Source organism: Erinaceus europaeus, chromosome 15, assembly GCF_950295315.1.
Source record: "Erinaceus europaeus chromosome 15, mEriEur2.1, whole genome shotgun sequence".
In the NCBI taxonomy this organism is placed as follows: Eukaryota; Metazoa; Chordata; class Mammalia; order Eulipotyphla; family Erinaceidae; genus Erinaceus; species Erinaceus europaeus.
In genome coordinates, this window is record NC_080176.1 from 44,717,152 (window position 1) to 44,736,748 (window position 19,597).

Genomic DNA, 19,597 nt, shown 5'->3' on the forward strand with positions numbered 1-19,597 from the left:
CTATTTCTGTTGCTTTAGATAAAAACTCTAATAAGTAAAATGAGGGTCTTCTTAGACTAAAAATCTCTCTTTTCACTGTCATGTGTACACTCATTTCTCCTACATTTTACTCTTGAATGGAAAGCTAGTGGTGGTAAATGTAATGGTGCAGCCATGAAAATATGTAGAACATTTTAATTTTAGGAAATCAAGTTATTTCATTAAAGCAACTTTGCTTATTTTATCAGTAGTGTTATTGCTAGGGCTGGCTAGGTACCTTCACAATGAATTTATCACCTCCAGTGGTCTTTTTGTTTGCTTGTTTTCTTTAATGCACTGTGAGTGGAGGAAAACACAAGAGAGCTACAGAGGAAAGAGGTACACCAAAGGCCACACACTATCACTTGTGAAATTTCTCCCTTCACACAGGAATAGAGACTTGACCCCTGGTCTTCACATATAATCATGTGTGTGTGCTCTAGAATGTGTGCTGCTTCCAAAAATCAGGACTGATGTTTTATAATGTACTTAGACTGATTATTTAAGCTGAATAGGAAGCCTGGCCCTATTCATTCATTTTAGATACATGTGATATATTTTTTTCTGTTCTTCTGCCTCAGAAAGTTCCTAGATATTTGAAAATATTTTCCATTCTTCCCATTTGTAAAATGCAGTTCCAGCATACTTTAAAGATATCACTTTTGCTTACTACCAGACCACCTCATCTCCCTAGTCACTAGTCAGGAAATCTTGGGATTCCCACACAGACTCTCTATTTCCACTGTCACTGGTCATTTCCTTCAGGAACAACATAATGGACCTCTATGTGGGCCCCCATAGGACCTTGCTGCCTATGAGGATCAACAATGGTAGGGACTGCATCACTCTGGGAAGGGAGGTTGGACTAAAATCCTCTACCACTCAAGGAAAATGGGTCCGGCAATGGATGGCCTCTAGGATGTTCCTAGCTATGACCACAGAATGTGAGCTCAGACCTACAGGGATGCAGAGGTTACACAGTCTCTTGCATAGAATATACGATCCAGATTAAATCTATAGGGTTTACAGTTAAAGGTATTTATATACTTTTCCCAGATTTGAGAGCTACTCTCTTCCCTGATCCAGCTTTCTTATCCTACTTCTAATCCTGACACCATCTTTCCAGGTAATACCTTTGGCCCACCTGCATGTTAGCTGCCAAGCTCAAGCAAAATTTAGTAGTCATGGGACCTTTGAAATATACTTAAAATAGACCTAGGAACTTTTTCTAAAATGGAGACTCCAAATCTCATCTGCTATATTCTTGCCTTTAGGTTCCAGATTATTAAACAATTTGTTCTGTATATATTAATGCTTTTTCAGACACCAAGATGCAGATGCTATCATGATACCAACCTAACTTCCTGGGGTGGGCAACCTCACCAATCTACCCTAGAACTCCATCTCTTGGGAGTCCGTGCCCTACTAGGGAAAGAAAGAGACAGGCTGGGAGTATGGATCAACCTGCCAATACCCATTTTCAGCAGAGAAACAATTACAGAAGCCATACCTTCCACCTTCTGCACCCCATAATGATCTTGGATCCATATTCCTAGAGAGATAAAAGATAGGAAGCTACCAACAGAGAGGATGGGATATGGAACTTTAGTGGTGGGAAATGTGTGAAATTTTACCCCTTCTTTTCCAACCATATAGAAAACTAGTATGGCTCACTAAAATTTTTGGTGATATTTACTGGTTCAGTTTTGAATTTATAGTGTGTAGTTAAGGCACAAATTCCTATCTAGAAATTTCACTTTTTTTCTGACACTTTAGAAAAAGGCTAGGGAAATGAGAATTATAAATCTTGGGTAGGAATTGGACTAAGGATGATCAAGTCACTGTCAGCAACAATATTCATAGCAATTTTAGTTTTTCCCTATTTTTTAGGAAATCTAATCTGTTTTATTTTTTCCTAATTAGTTACTGTAACTCATTGCTTACATCTGATATTTATATTTTGGATGTGTTCATTGTTTTTCATTGTAGTTTTTTAAAACTTATTTATTTATTTATTATTGGATAGAGACAAAGAAGAACTGAGAGGGGACAGGGAGATAAGGAGAGAGACAGAGGACACCTTCAGCACTACTTCACTGCTCCTAAGCTTTCCCCCTGCTAGTGGGGACCAGGAGCTTGAACCTGGGTCCCTGTACACTTTAATGTGTATGCTTAACCAGGTGCACCACTGCCTAGCCACTTCATTGTAGTTTTTAGCTGCATAAAAATTTAAGTATTTTCAATGTTTGGTTTACTGCCTACTTTTGTTACTTACATTTTCACTCCATTTATTTTCTTTAATTGTAACCATGTCTTCTATGAGAAAACTATAGAAACAAATTTGGTTTTGATCAAATTTAATACATTAGCTTTAGAAGTCCTTATATTTTACATGTTGCATTTTGCTTGTCGGGAAATTGTGAGGATGTGGTTGAGCTTGGCAGAGCTTGAACCTTAGGAGTGTGTCAATCCTGTTAGTCTCTCTCTCTACTGAGAGGTTAAGCAAGGAAGGACAGTAGTAACCCCAAAGGTGTGCCTGGTCCTATCAGACTCCCTGCCTCACAAAGCACCCCACATCCCTGTTACTATGGCCATTTGATAAAAAGAAAGGGGGAGATGTCAGGCCTTAAAGCCAGCCCCTCCCCTTGCTATGCTCTTTGCTCCATTGCTGACACTATGTTCTATTTACATAGTTATTGTTTTGCCTGAAAGACCCCACCACATTATCACCTCAGGGTATTATTGCTAATTCAGTTAAAACCATTGCAACAGTTGCTAAGGACACTTCCCCCTTCCCAGAATGCCTTTTTCCTCTCTCCACCCCCTGTCCTAGCCATTTCCATTTCTGACTTGCCACTTCCAGTTTTTACCCTATAAATCCAGCTGCTGTTCTGGTTTCACTCTCTTTCTCTTCCACATCCTGACCTTGAGAAGATCTGGAGAAGGGCTGGTGTGCATAGCGGGAGGCTGCAATTTTGCTAGCTCCATGTGGTCTAAACCCGCTATGCTCACTCCTGACTCTGGGGCATCCTCATCAATAAAGAATTGTATTACCACACTGCCACAAGTTCCTCATCTCTCTCTCTGGCGAAGCTAGCCCTGCATTTGCTTTCTTAATTTTTTGGCTTATTTTAAGCAAGCAAAACTGCAGCAAATAAAAAAATATCCTATAACTTGAACTCTGTTATTTAAATGAGTATATACATATTTGGGAGTGTGTGTGTATGTGTGTGTGTGTGTGTATCAGGGTTTGTATCTGCATGATTCCACTGATCCTGATGGATGTCTGTCTTTCTCTCTTTAAATTTCAAATAGAAACTGAAATGGGTTTGGGGGGAGGGAAAACAAAAGGGGAAGGATGCCGCAGCTCTGTGACCTTCTATAAAACTGCCATATGCATATTGCTCCAAGGTGTTGCTGGGGGCTCTGATTCACATCCTCACACATGTTTACATGTGTGCTCTTACTTGGTGGGCCATCTCCCAGTTCTTTCTCCCTCCTTCTCTAGAGCTCTTCCCCTTTTCTTTTCTTCTTTTTCCAAATGAGTTATTATAGTAATACAAATTTCCACTGCTTCTAGCACTAAGCTTATCCATTCCCTGTAGATAGGGGGTAAAAGGAAGAGATACAGAAGGGAAGGGATACCGCAGCACCACTCCATTGTTTGTAAAGCATCCCCCTTACAAGTTCTTGGTGTTCAGACCAGTGTCTTCTTGTGTGATAATATGTTAACTCGACTGGTTGTGTCACCTGCTGGCTTCTCTTTATTTTTCTGCATGAAACTTTGGCAAAGGTCTTACAGAGTTTCCAATTTGCCTAATCTGTATTTTCTGCAGAACAGTTGTCTGACCTTCTTCTCACAAAATTTCCATTTGATAATCACTTTTCTCCATCTGCAACATGTATATTGCTATTCTATAAAACTATACCTCTGTCTCCATAATTTAATTCTATACTCAGTCTCAAAGAATGTCCTATTTTCAGAATTTCCTTTGTATATAATGCTGTTTGTAGTGTCTATTATTTCTTAGTCACTGAGAATTGTTTCATTATTATTATTTGCCTCCAGGGTTATTGCTATGGCTCAGTGTTGGCACTACAAATCCACTGCTCCTGGTGTTTTTTTTTCATTCTATTACATAAAACAAAGATAAATTGAAAGTGGAAGGGAGATAGAGGGAAGAGAGAAAGATAGAGACCTTCAGACCTGTTTCACCACTCGTGAAGCATCCTTCTGCAGGTGGGGAGCCTAGGAACTCAAACCTAGGTCTTTTCACTTCATACTATGTGCACTTAACTAGAGATGCCACCTCCCAGCCCCCTTACTGTTTCTCATGTAAATTTACCTGTTGCCTATGTACCAAAGTGTCATTGTTTACTGGAAACTTATGGGTCTTGTGTTCAAGACGCATTGAATCAATGGAAACCTGATATATTTATTTGTTTGTTAGCTTGTTTACTTATTTATTTTCTATTTATTTTCCCTTTTGTTGCCTTTGTTTTTTTATTACTGTTGTAGTTATTATTGTTGTTGTTATTGATGTCATCATTGTTAGATAGGACAAAGAGAAATGGAGCTAGGAGGAGAAGACAGAGAGGGGGAGTGAAAGGTAGACAACTGTAAACCTGCTTCAGTACCTGTGAAGAGACCCCCTGCAAGTGAGGAACAGGGAGCTTGAACCAGGATCTTTATGTCGGTTCTTGCACTTCACGCCACATACACTTAACCCACTGCTCTAATGTCTGACTCTTTTTTTGTTTTCTGTTACCCTATAGTACTAGTGTCTATGAATTAAAAACACTTGTGAATATGTTTTCACATGTGGGTTACTAGATGATAGTGATAACTACAGTTAGTTAAATTAGATATTAGTGAAAATATTGTTAATTAGGAAATTATCTTCCATCCTCCCCATTCTGAATTTATGCAAATATTGGCAAAATCATTATTACCTACTGAGTCAAAAGTGACAGTCTTGATATTCTCATTTTTAAATTGATAGATAGCTCCTTGGTGATCAAAACTTTGTGCTCTACTAACTGCAAGCCCCACAGGGTTTGATATTTTGTATATACCATGACATAGCTTTAATGACACTAGAAAAAAAAAAAGCTTTCTCCCCAGGGGAACCATGCAACCATGTTGTCATGTCATTTTAACAATATCCCATCTCTAGGTTCTAATTCTTTCAGTTTCACCTAAAAGTCCCCCTTATATTACTCATATATATATCTTTTGCAGCATATTCCATACTAACACAATCATTGGTCATTAAACACACACATAAACACACTCATTTATCATTCAAAGCATTAGTAAGATAAACTATATCTTGTCAGTGTGAAAAGATAACATGAATAATCAGCCCTTCTAAATTGATAGAACAATTGCTGAACAACTGATCATCCTTTATTTCCTTTTCTCATGTAATCCAGACAATATATTTTGAAATTATCTTTATATTTATCTAAAAATAATGACAGTCTCATTGTGATTTTAGCTACAATAAGTAGTAATGAGACCAGATATCATAAAGACCTTATATCTTTCAAAGCATAAATGCAACAGCTCATTTAACAATGTACTTTAAAATACAATCATAAATCATTAAAATTGAACAATAGTTGTCAAGAAAAATGAAATATGTACATTTGTGATATGCTATTTTCCTAAAATGCTTACAAAATTTTCAATTTGGGAAATATTTAATTAACTGCAAATGATCAGGATGTTTCTGGAAAGAAAAGTTTGATTTCAAAAGAAAACTGCAATAACAAGTTCTTTGTTATTTACTATAATGAAAGGGAAAAACAAATGGTATTTGAAAACAAGTAATGAGAAAAATAATTCAAATTCTGGACCTTCCAGACTAAAGACAATTTCTAGTCAAATAAAATGGGTGGGTGGAAATACTAGTTACAAAAGATTTTTTCCTTTTTTTTCATTGGGGGATTAATGCTTTACATTTGACAGTAAATACAATAGTTTATACATGCATAACATTTCTGAGTTTTCCACATAGCAGTACAATCCCCACTAGGTCCTCTGTCATCCTTTTTGGACCTGTACTCTCCCCCCTGCCCACCCCAGAGTCTTTTACTTTGGTGAGATACATCAACTCAAGTTCAGGTTCTACTTGTGTTTTCTCTTCTGATCTTGCTTAGTTACAAAAGATTTTTAAAATAACATGTTTTCTATTATTTTAAGGAAAAATTAAAACACCTTTTAAAAACATGTTTCTTATTGATATTTGCATACCTTTAATTTATCTGAATTACTATATTTAAGATATCATTTAGTTCATTCAACACTAAAAAGAAACTTATTCTGAACTAGATCTTTAAACATTTTCAAGGCTGTCATACTTTTTTTTACTTTTATTTATTATTTTTTTAAATTTTTTTATTTAAGAAAGGAGACATTAACAAAATCATAGGATGGGGGGTTACAACTCCACACAATTCCAGTCACCCAATCTCCATATCCCATCCCCTCCCCACTATCTTTCCCATTCTCTATCTCTCTGGGAGTATGGACCCAGGGTCCTTGTGGGTTGCAGAAGGTGGGAGGTCTGGCTTCTGTAATTGCTTCCCCACTGAACATGGACTTTGACTGGTTGGCTGTATACTTAAAAAAAAATAAAAAGAAGATTCTCCAAGCTAAGGAGCTTGTTGAGTGGTGTAGTACAGGATTTTCATGCACAGATCCCCAGTTTGATTCTCAATGTTGGATATGCCATTGCCATGCTTCACTTCTCCCTTTCAATAAATAAGCACATCTGAAAGATTAACAAATTTTTTAAATTCCATACAGTATTTTTCTCATCAGTTTCAAATATTTCAGTTAAATAAATTGTCAAGACAATTGGTCTTTCTCACAGTACAGATAAAAGAAGTATATAAAATTAAAAATTATGTATTAATCGACTGGAGGTGTTTGGATTAGAATTTTTCTGAAATCTGAAAATTCAGAAGGCAATTATTTTAACTCACTATAAAACAATTATTAACAAGAACAGAATTCTTTCTCTTATGCCATTCCAAGTTATCTTTATTCTAGTAACTTGGAACTATTTCCACTTATTCTGGTAAAATATACAGGATCTCTTTTGATGTTTATAGCAGGGTAGAAATGGGACTATTATACTGACAGAGTTTGCTAATCTATCCAGAATAAAATGTTGATGAACTGTTTCTTAGCCTAAAATTTAACAAGAGGAGAGAAATTCCTTCTTTTGTGCTCCCATAAGGTGTTATGTCCCCATTTAATGATCAACTTGTGTGAAGGCACAGATTTCTGTCTCAAGGGAAGACAACTTTAGCTACAACTCTTGTTTATCTAAAGATTCCCTGGAGTCAGGCTAAAGCTGGTTCTCTCTCTCTCTCTCTCTCTCTTTCTTCTTTCCCTCTCTCTCTTCCCATTGCCCTGTTTTATTTCTCTCACTTTTACTTTTCCTGTCTCTTTTTCCCTTTTATTATTATGCTTTCTCAGTTTCCATACTTCCCTTAAATATCCTCATTTGCTTACCTATATTTAAGGAAAAAAATCATATCTTGTACATTTGATTGAGATTTTTTCCTAGATTGAAGACCTTTTTTTTTTGTTTGTTTGTTTTCATAACTAGGGCTGACTTTTTTAGATAGAAAGAGAGACAGAGAGACAGAGGTAAAGAGAGCACACCACAGAAACTTCCTTCATGTGTGTGAGGATAGGCTCGATTTGAATCATGCTCATGACAAAGCAAGTTTATGATTCAAGTGAGCTATCTTTCTGACCTAAGAGTAGACATTTTTCTTCTGGATGTTAGTATATATATAAATATATTTCATTCAAGCTGCCATTTCCCTAGAGAAGAAATTTCTAATCCACTGCCTGACCACTTAAGATTGGCAGCTAGCACCTTGAAACTAAGAGAAGGAAGGAAACCTGAAGGTGTCTATATTTAATATGTAGCTTTTTTTTTTTTTACTGAAATTTCTCTATTTTTTACCCCACAGCCTCAATCCTGCTTTGAATCTTGGCAATAACTGGAGCCATTCTCAAGGAATGAATCTCTTTTTAACCTGCTATGGTGGTTGGTAGTAGACTATCAATTGCATTGATCTTCTCAGTATTGCTAACAAGAAAAGTCCATAACTCCATTTATTTACTTATTGTACAGAGAGTGAAATTAAGAGTGGAGGGGTAAAAAGAGGGAGAACAAAAAGGATATTTCTGCAACACTGTTTCACTTCTCATGAAGCTGCTCCCCTGCAGGTAAGGGGCCGTATTGGTGCTTGAACCTAGTTCCTTGCACATTATAACATGTATCCTTTGAGTGCGCCACTTCCTGTCCCCCTCGCTAACATAATCTAAAACAAATTTCAAGTAAATGCCCTTTTCCACACCCTGTTTTAGCTCAGTGGTATTCCATACCCCAAGTTCCTAGTAGAATGTGAGGTGTCTGGAATGATTGATTTTTTTTTCCACACATCCTTCTGCAGAAACGTAGATTATTTCACTCACTATGTGGCAATTAACTCACTCAATGAGTTTCTTTTAATTATTATTATTCAGGCACTACTGAACTTCAGAATACATTAAAGGAGAAAAAAATAAAAAAAAAAACTGATTCAACATTGGTAACTGCAGAAATAGAAAGTTATAATGAGGAAGTCTAGCTAAGTCATTAAATGTTCTAGTAACTATTTCCACTACTTGCTACTTGTTTTCTTTGACACTGATGCTATAAATAACAATTAAGGCTGACAAAAATTTTTACATTTCAGAAAAAGGTCAAGCAATAATATTGTAAACAAAAGAGGGGAACCCTTATATCAGTAAAATATGTCCATCTCCCCACTCTCAGAAGGGAGACTGAATCAATATTCTCTGCCACTCAAGGAAGACCTGCCCTGAAATGAGTGCAGCCTAGAATGTTCCTAGCTGTGACTATGGTCTGCAAGCTCAGGCTGACAGGGATACAGAGATTACACAGGCTCCTGTGGTAAATATGAATAGACATGGGCCCTAGGTCAGACTGATGAGGTTTAAACTTAATGGTATTTATATAATTCCCCGTATTTGGGAGCTACTCTCTGCCCTGATCCAGATTTCTAGTCCTATCCTCAATTGTAACGCCATCTTCCCAGACTGTTCCTAACCCACCTGCATGTTAGGTATCAGGCTGAGGTAAAACTAAAGTCATGGGCCTCTTGGAATATAACTAAAATAGACTTCCTAGCTTCTTCCAACATGAATACCTCAAATTTCCTTTGCTATACTCTTACCTTTAGGTTCCTGATTATTAAACAATGATTTTTTTCTGATTTATATCTTAATGCTTTTTAGCCACCAAGTTGCTATCATGACACCAACCTGACATCCATGGGCAGACAACCTCACCAATGTGTCCTGTAATCCCACTTCTACAGCACCCAATCTTACTAGGAAAAGATACAAAAGGCCTGGGGGTATGGATTGATCTGTCAATGCCCATGTGTAGCAGAGAAGCAAATACAGAAGCCAGACCTTCCACCTTCTGCTCCCAATAAAGATTTTTGGTCTATACTCACAGAGGGATAAAGAATAGGGAAATTTCTAATGGGTGATAGGAGATATGGAACTCTGGTGGTGGGAATTGAATTGTATGGCATCGTACTCCTCTTATTCCACAATCTTGTCACTCATTATTAAATCACTAATAATATACAAGTCCAAATAGCCAAATACAAAAAAAAAACATTTTATTTTCAGTTATGGTATGGCTTCGGCTTTTATGATAAACACTTGTGGTTTTGTCTGTTATCTAAATTGCACTGGCTCAGCAGTGACCTATATTTGAACAAATATTCGTATTTTGAAATTAAGAGTCTGAAATTTCTTATTCCTTTGTTTTGCATTTTATGAAAGCAGAGACTTTTTGTTGCTGTTGTTGTTCTAACGAAGTAGTTGCTAGTTATCAGGCTCAGGCAAAAATTAGTAAAGTCATGGATCCCTTGGAATATACATAAAATAGACCTAGGAAATTTTTCCAAAATGGAGACTCCAAATCTCATCTGATATATTTTTCCTTTTATGCTCCTGATTATTACATTTTTTTTTCTGCTTTATGTCTTAATGCTTTTTCAGCCACCAAGTTGCTAGTGCTACTATGATGCCAACCTGACTCCCATGGTTAGATGACCTCACCAGTGTACCCTGGAACGCCATCTATCTGGAGCCCTCCTCCCACTAGGGAAAGATAGAGACAGGCTTGGAATATGGGTCAACCTGTCAACATCCATGTTTAGTGAATAAGCAATTACAGAAGCCAGACCTCCCACATTCTGTACCCCATAAGGATCCTGGGTTTGTACTCCAGAAATAAAGAATAGGAAAGCTTCCAGTGGAGGGGGAGGGATAAGGAACTCTCCTGGTGGAAAATGTGTGTAATTTACCCTTCTTATCCTATGGTTTTATTGATATTTTATGGTGCTTTTATAAACAAGTTAAATTTAAAAATTTAAAAAATAAAAAGGACTCAACATATGTCAAAAGAAAGACAGAATACTAGAATGCAATGCCATAGTACATTCATTTATACCACAATAAAGTTAAGTGTGTCCATTTATATAGCTGGAAATTTTTCTTTAAGGCATATTGTTGGACTTAATTCATTATATTTCTTTTTTGCTTCCAGTACTGAATTGGTTCACATTTGTCTTTGCAGTTCCTGCTGCAATGAATTAGTCTGAGATCTGGTTAAAGTGGATATAGTCCATCTTTTAAAAAGTTTTCTGGTGCATTCATATGCTATTTGATTCAATTATTTTTTATTTTTTATTTATAAAAAGGAAACATTGACTAAACCGTAGGAAAAGAAGGGTACAACTCCACACAATTCCCACCACCAGAACTCTGTATCCCATCCCCTCCCCTGATAGCTTTCCTATTCTTTTTTAATATTTATTTATTTATTTATCCCCTTTTGTTGCCCTTGTTTTATTGTTGAAGTTATTATTGTTGTTGATGTCGTCATTGTTGGATAGGACAGAGAGAATTGGAGAGAGGAGTGGAAGACAGAGAGCTGGAGAGAAAGATAGACACTTGCAGACCTGCTTCACCGCTTGTGAAGCGACTCGCCTGCAGGTAGGGAGCCTGGGGCTTGAACCGGGATGCTTATGCTGGTCCTTGCGCTTGGCGCCATGTGTGCTTCACCCACTGCGCTACTGCCCACTCCACAGCTTTCCTATTCTTTAACCCACTGGGAGTATGGACCCAAGGCCATTGTGGGATGCAGAGGGTGGAAGGTTTGGCTTCTGTAATTTCTTCCCCACTGAACATGGGCATTGACAGCATGATCCATACTCTCAGCCTGTCTTTCTTTCCCTAGTGTGGAAGGGATCTGGAGGAAGCTGAGCTCCATGACATATTGGTGGCGTTTCCTGTCCAGGGAAGTCTGGTGGGCATCCTAGCATCTGACACCTGGTGGTTGAAAAGAGAGTTAACATACAAAGCCAAACAAATTGTTAACCAATCATGGACCTAAAAGCTGGAATACTGCAGATGAAGACTGTGTGTGTGTGTGTGTGTGTGTGTGGGGTGTCCTCCAACTAGATAGATAGCTATTTTGTAGATAGCTAGTAGATAGCTACATAGATAGCTAGTAGGCATATTTTATTTATATTCCAAAGGGCCTGTGGCTATAGTTTTTTTTTTTTTTTTTTTTCCCTGAGCCTGAAATCTGATATACAGGTGGATCCAAGTTATTTACTGGGGAGATGATATCATGTTTGGAAAAAAGGACCAGAAAGCTGAATCAGGGAAGAGAGTAGCTCCCTAATATGGGAAAGGAATATAAATATTGTTGACTATTAACCCCATCGATTTGATATGATCTGGGGCTCATAATCAGTTTAGGAGCCTATGTGACCTCTGCATCCCTCTACATCTGAGCTCACACTCTGTGGTCATGAGTAGGAACATTCCAGGCTGCCCCAATATCGACCCATCTTCCTCAGATGTAGAATAGAGTATGTTTTCCATCCTCCCATCGGAGGATGGGGAACATTCTCTACCATTGCTGATCCAAGTTGAAGGCAAGGTCCTATGGGGGCCCACGAAGGGGTATATTGTGTTATTCCTGATAGAAATGACCGATAACATGATTCAAAAAATTTTAACTAAGTTTTCTCCTTTTCTTGCATGTAAATATAACATTTTATTTAAGTAAAACTAATATTTGTTAGAGCAATATTAAATTCATTATATATATATGTAGTACATATTTAATAGAAATAAACATTGCAGGATTTTAAATAAAAGTCCATAATTTTTACAGGTATCACATAAATTATAATTGTGTATTGTTAAAATAAAGCAATGAGGGGAGCTGGGTGGTGGCACACCTGGTTGAGCACACATGTTACAATATGCAAGGACCCAGGTTCAATCTCCTCGTCCCCACCTGCAGAGGGAAAGCTTCACAAGTGGTGAAGCAGTGTTGCAGGTGTCTCTCTGTCTCTCTCCCTTTCTATCAACCCCTTCCCTCTCAATTTCTGGCTGTCTTTATCAAATAAAGACAATGAAAAATTTAAAATATAAAGCAATGAATAACTCTGGAAATATAATAAGAATATTTTTTATGTATGTGACAATCTTATTTTATAGGTTAAAATGCATGTAGTAAGCACTGAAGGTAGAAATTAAGCTTTTATTTTAAATTAATGACTTGCAATAAGTATTTCTAATTTTTGAAGATTGCATACTTATTATAGAAATTATCTTTTCCATAACACATTTACATGTTAGTGAAGAAGAAAGTTTATAGATCACTAAAACACAAAAACACCCACAAAAATTATTTATGTAAAGTGGTAATATAATAATGAAGTTTGGAAAAACCAAAAACATTCTCTATAACCACAAAACACTTGAAGCTGAATGAAATGCTGAACTAGGAAGACATAAAAAATAAAGAAATGATAAGAGTGATATTTTTACACTTCACAGAAATAAATGTATGTTTTTTAGCAGGATATTTTTATGGTCAATTATTCCCATTACTAGTTTCATATTAATTTGCCCTTTTTCATCTTCAATTTATAGACAAGCCTCTATACTCCAGTAGCTATCCTTATGATAACTGAAGCTTGTTTGCATTCAGGAAGGATTTAAAGAGGATTCCATTGTTGTTAAAGTTGTCTATTACCTTGCATAAAAAAGTTATCAGATATTCCTTGGCATTTTATTTGCTATTGAATTACAATTTCATAGCAGCAACATTATCTGGTAAGTCAGTGTACATTTACCAAATTTCCACATACTAAACTATTCCAGGTATTCTCTTGAAATGTGAACTGAAATGGACACTTTCCATTGTCAGCAACTGGGTCATTTTAATTCCAAATGACATAATCAATTTGAGGAGAAACTCTCTCAGAGTGAGACTAAGTTGCTCCTTTCCTACTGAATGTGTTTGTGCATATCTTAAGTGAAGTATATTTTGGTATTTTCTCCTTATTTTAATATTATTATCATTTTTTAGATTATACTGTAGGTTGTGTTTTCCAGAAGCAAGGTTTAAGATGGAATCTAGCATGCAAGATTATTCAGAAGTGACCTAGATTAGACCAATACCTGAAGAAGGAAGAAACCTGGGTATTTAGAAGGAAACATGCAACAGTGATGCAGACACAGAAATAGCCTTCACTGAATCTACAGTGAAAGCTAATCAAAAAATGACCTACTATATTGTTCCAAGTGGTAAAAATTTATAACCTGTCTCTATCAGATGTTAGCTATAGACATCCTGAAAAAAGGCATGACTTCTCAAAATGGATCCACAGTTCAAAGCTGCCATATTTTGGCAGCTGTCTGAGTTCTTTCACAAAGCAAGAATTAAACCATACATGACTTGCCTATCCCAGAATTTAAATTTACTGGTGATGAATAGATCAATATATCATATAGAATCCATTGTCAAAATTTCATAGAAATGTCATGATATTAATGCAATATGCAATGAGAAATAGTGGAAACTTAACTGATGAAATAGAAGTAAGTTTATTATATATAACTAATTGCCGGGATAGCCTGAGGGTACTTCTTCCCGAGCTAGTGCTCTCTGGCTTGGAGAGAACTCAACTGGAGCCGATCTAGGCTGCTGCGTGGGAGAGGGATCAGGAACTCGTGCCGCACCAACTTCCGCAGGAGATACACTCTGGAACTCTCGGAGCTGGAAAGCAATTTCCAAGTGTCTTTAATCAGAAGAGCAGCTGTTTTTATACTCTCCAAGTAGGGTGGAAACAGGATGTGATATAGAGAGGGTGGAGAGAAAAGTGACTGGTGAAAATCAGAGTGTGACAAGGAGGGGGCGGAACAGGCGAGAATCCTATCACTGAACCACCAATGCCCTGGAGGGAGTGCTTTATGTAAATGTAAAAGTGATTTATGTAAATAGACCAATGCTTTGGATCAGTAAATCCCTATATAGGCATATGGTTAAGCAGAAGCCAGGGGGAGGTGGCATACTACCCAACAACTAATATGGCTAGTTTTTCTCGGTATTCACAGTTCAAAATGGATGTGAAATGTTTTGTTTTCTTTTGTTTTTAAGTATGTTATATAGTCCTGCTAGCTTCATTTCAGAAACTAAAGGAGGAATCAGATCATTTCTTATACTGATATGAATAAAATAAAATTTTACTAAAATTACTGTTAGCTCCCATCTTCGCCAATCATAAAGATGAAAGCATTAACTGTTATGTGACTTTTTAGTCCAGAAACATGCATTTGGTATGTATTATCATGTCTATTCATCAAGGTATAGCATTTGGATGGTTCTAATATTAATTCTCATAAAATTTAAATATATATATGGGCATTTAGTTCTGGTTATTTTGATTTTGTCTTGTTAGTTATATAAGTGCACATTACACTTCCAGTACAGATCACTGAAACCTTGTTTGTGGTTATTTTACCCACGATTTTATTCCCTCTACTCATAATTCTATCAATTATTTTTTCTCTCTACAGCATCTAACTAATAATGACTTATTTTACTTTACTTTCCACTACACCGTCTTTGTTGTACTGTTCCTCTCACTAACTTATGGAGGCATATGTCTCATACACTTGGTCATTTTATACAAAAAAAAATAATAATAAAATAAAGGTTTAGCGCAGGTGGTGCAACGTGTAAGGACCAGAGTAAGGATCCCAGTTTGAGCCCCTGGTTTCCCACCTTCATGGGAGTCACTTCTCAAGCTATGAAGCATGTCTGCAGGTGTCTGTCTTTTCCTCTCCCTCTCTGTCCTCCCCTCCTCTCTCCATTTCTCTCTGTCCTATCCAACAACAATAAAAACAAACAAAAAAACTCATGTTATAGGATATAAGCCCACATTCTGAAGAAGACATGAGATTTAAGGTCTGAAGCCCCACCTAAGATCAAGGTTTGAGTTATTCCAGTTTGGGTGTCAAACTAGTAAAACAACCTCTGGGTGATTATCTCTTAACCCTTTGAATCACCCTGAATTTTCTGAAATTTCTAAGCTGAGGGTTCAGATCTTGTAAAACACAGATCACCTAACCCCTTATTATTTACCTAAGCTAACTATAGACCCTCTGAGCATAATAAAAATTATTATATTTTTATGACAATAAATCTTGATATAATTATAAACAGTAAAGGGCACTTGGAGGGAGTCGGGCAGTAGCACAGCGGGTTAAGCACACGTGGCACAAAGTGAAAGGAAAGGCAGAAGGATCCCCAATCAAGCCCCTGGCTCCCCACCTGCAGGGGGGTAGCCTCACAAGCGGTGAAGCAGATCTGCAGGTATCTGTCTTTCTCTCTCCCTCTCTGTCTTCCCTTCTTCTCTCCATTTCTCTCTGTCCTATCCAACAACGAGGACATCACCACCAACAACAATAATAACTATAATCACAACAAAGCAACAATGGCAACAAAAGGGAAAATAAATAAATAAAAAATAATTTTTAAAAAAGTACTTGGAATGATTAGGTAAATATAAGTATTTGAACTATCCTTTTCAAAGAACATGAAAAAGAAATCAAGGCCTTGCTAGAGTCTTAACTTCAAAAGTTGTCATCACAGTTGTAATCACTAAATTTATAGAATCAGATGTTTAGTAAATGTAAATCATTTATATATACCAGTCAATAAAATATCCAACTTAGAAACTAAGTTTACCTTTAAAATTTTTGCATCAATCTTAACTTTATATCTCTTTGAATTATCTTTATTGAATATGCACCAAAATGTAAAATGAAAACTAGACAGGAAAAAAAAAAAAAACTGGGGCCAGGCGGATCACACCTGGTTAAGTGCACACATTATAGTGCAGGAGGACCAGGGTTCAAGCGCCTGGTTCCCACCCACAGAGGGAAAGTTTCATGAGTGGTGAAGCAGGGCTGCAGGTGTCTCTCAGTCTCTCTCCCTCTCTATGACCCCTTCCCTCTTGATTTCTGGCTATCTCAAATAAGTAAAGATAATAAATTAAAAAAACATTTTGTTAGCAGTGGCTTAATCAGCTGTGCTTGATAATGAGTCAAAAGCACTCAGTTATTGGCATAAGGATCCCAGTTCAAGCCCCTGGCTCCCCACCTTCCGGGTAGTCGCTTCACAAGCAGCGAAGCAGGTCTGCAGGTGTCTTTCTCTCCCCCCCTCTGTCTTCCCCATCTCTCTCCATTTCTCTCTGTCCTATCCAACAATGACAGCATCAATAACAACAACAATAATAACTACAATAATAATGAAAAGTAACAAGAACAACAAAAGGGAAAATAAATAAATATTTAAAAAAGCTCTCTGTTACATGTTACCCAGAAGGATGATATATATACTTCATAAATTGTTTTTTTTGTGCTCTGTTGTATAGCTAAGTTTGAATGAAAACACTTAGCAAAACTAAGATAATAAATAAACATTTATTTTTACATTCCTAATCCTCTAAAAAAGGATATTTCACATTTTTTAATTCCTTCCAGGTTTAGAGTTTTCATTGGCTTTTTTATTGGATAATCAGCAAAAATTCCTTAGGCATTTAAAAGAAAAAGGAGAATAAAGTACATAAAGCCACTACATATATTGGAGTGATTATTGATTTGGAATTTAGATAAATGTTTTCTGAGACTTCCTCGTATTTAAAGTCCTGAGGTAACACCAAGTTAGTGGTATTCAAACAGCATTATTTTTGGCCTCTAGTAATGTGTCTTATAAATGCTATGGAGTGTATGTAACATGGACTGACACACACAATAGCAGAACTGGTGTGAAACCTGGTAGTCTGGTTCAAATGACCAATTTCCTACCAGAATCAAGGTATTCCACTGACTATATTAGTACTTCAACAATCATTTTAAGTGTTTGTGTTTCCTTCACAGTATCCATTGCCAGAAAATATATAAGTCAACTCAGGTGGCATATGTAACTTGGATTCCTAGTACATGCACTCTGGGAGATCTTAAGAGTATGAACTCAGCCCAACAGAAAAAAAAAAAAATAGCAGAAAATCTTGTAAGGTTTGGTAAGTATAAGTAAGCAATTCTTGCTATTCTGAAAAGACTTATTTATTAATGTCATCATACAGAATTTCATTATCAGTTTATGGTTACTTGTGTTTATCAGTAGTTGACAATTTCTGTTCTGTTATACCATCACAGATTTTCTTGTTTAATTCCTGTTGCTAAGAGATAGGATTTGACCAGAAGACCTATATGTATTACTTCATTTTATTTCCTCTTACTATACAGTTAGGTTAGAAAAAAAAATCAAGGACAGGTTTGACATGAAAATCATAAACAACACTGGAGGGAAATGTTATGTAGTTCTATGAAAAGAGAAGGAAAAATTAATGAAAAATATCCCAGAAATGTGAGGCATAAGTCAAATGTATTTCCTGTTTAAACTCTGTTGTTAATCTAAACCTAGGAGTCCTCATAATATTGTATGTGACTACTTCATGGGTTAGAGTACTAAAGCTTGATTCTTCAGAGATAGCTTTGAGGAACATTCATGACAACAACTGAAGCTATATTTCTTTTATTTATTAACCACCGCAATTTAAATAGTTCAAGAAAAAGAAAAACCTTGTACTGTGTCCTATAATTTGTCATTAATAGAGTAATCTTATAGACAAATGGAATTACATCAAACTTAAGAAGTGGAAATAATATAAAGTGTAGATATATTTGGTTCTAGAATATTATATACTAGTTTACTTTATACTATGAGTCTTATGGGCTTCTAGTAAGCCATATAGATTTTAAGAAGGTGCAGAAATTTTTTCTCCTTCACACTAATCAATATTTATATTTCAGTGAACAAATTCCACTCTTTAAGTCTCAATAGTAAAAAGAAAGGAATTTTTTTAATCCACATCTTATGGAGTAAATTATTTGGATGAGAGCTTAACCTCCAGCAGAATATATAAGTAAAAAAATGTATATAATTCTTCTGTATTAGTCAATGTAATAAATGAATATTTTTAGAATTCTATGTGGAGAGCAGTCTAGAGAACTCTAAGAGGAGAAACGAACCTACCCTATGACCTGGCAATTCTTCTCCTGGGGATATAGTCTCTCTTTTTTTCTTGCCTCCAGGATTATCACTGGGGCTTGGTGCCTGCACTACAAATAGACTGCCCCTAGAGGGTATTTTTTCCCTTTTTGTTGCCCTTGTTGTTTATCATTATTGTTGTTGTTATTATTATTGTTGTCATTGCTGTCATTGTTGTTGGATAAGACAAAGAGAAATCAAGAGAGGAAGGGAAGACAGAGATGGGGAAAGAAAGACAGACACCTGCAAACCTGCTTCACATCTTGTGAAGTGACATCCCTGCAGGTGGGGAGCCAGGGGCTTGAACCAGGATCATTGAGCCAGTCCTTGCTTTTGGGGCCTTGTGTGATTAACCCACTGTGTTACTGCCCCAACCCCTGCTGGAGATACATTGTAAGGAAACAAACATCCAAAAATATCTGTGTATACCTATATTCACAGCAGCACAATTTGTAAAAGCCAAATCCTGGAAGGAACTTAAGTGTCCAACAACAGACTGGCTGAGAAAGTTGTGGTATATACACGTAATGGAATAAAACTCAGCTAGCTATTAAGAGTAATGACTCTACCTTTGTCACTTCATCTTGGATGGATGGGATCATGTTAAGTGAGATAAGCCAGAAAGAGGACTAATATGGAATGATCTCACTCACAGACAAAAGTTGAGAAATAAAAACAGAAAGGGAACCACAACGCAGAACTTGAACTGGGTCTAGAGTATTGTACCAAAGTAAAAGACTCGAAAAGGAAGCTGGGTTTTCAGGACCATTGTAGGGGGTTGGTGCTGGGGACAGAGACCTTTGGTAGTGGGAGTAGAGTTAAAATACTGGGGCCCTAGTCAGGGAATCCTTGGATTCCCACATAGATAACATGGTATAGGCCTCTAATAGATTCCTTTCTCTACCATCAAAGCTCACTTTCATCAGGAACATCATCATAAGCCTTCTGTGGGCCTCTCCAGGGTCTTACCCTCACTATAAATTAGAAATGTAGGGACAGTCTCACTCTCCGAAGGGAGGCTGAGTCATCCGATGCTGCCA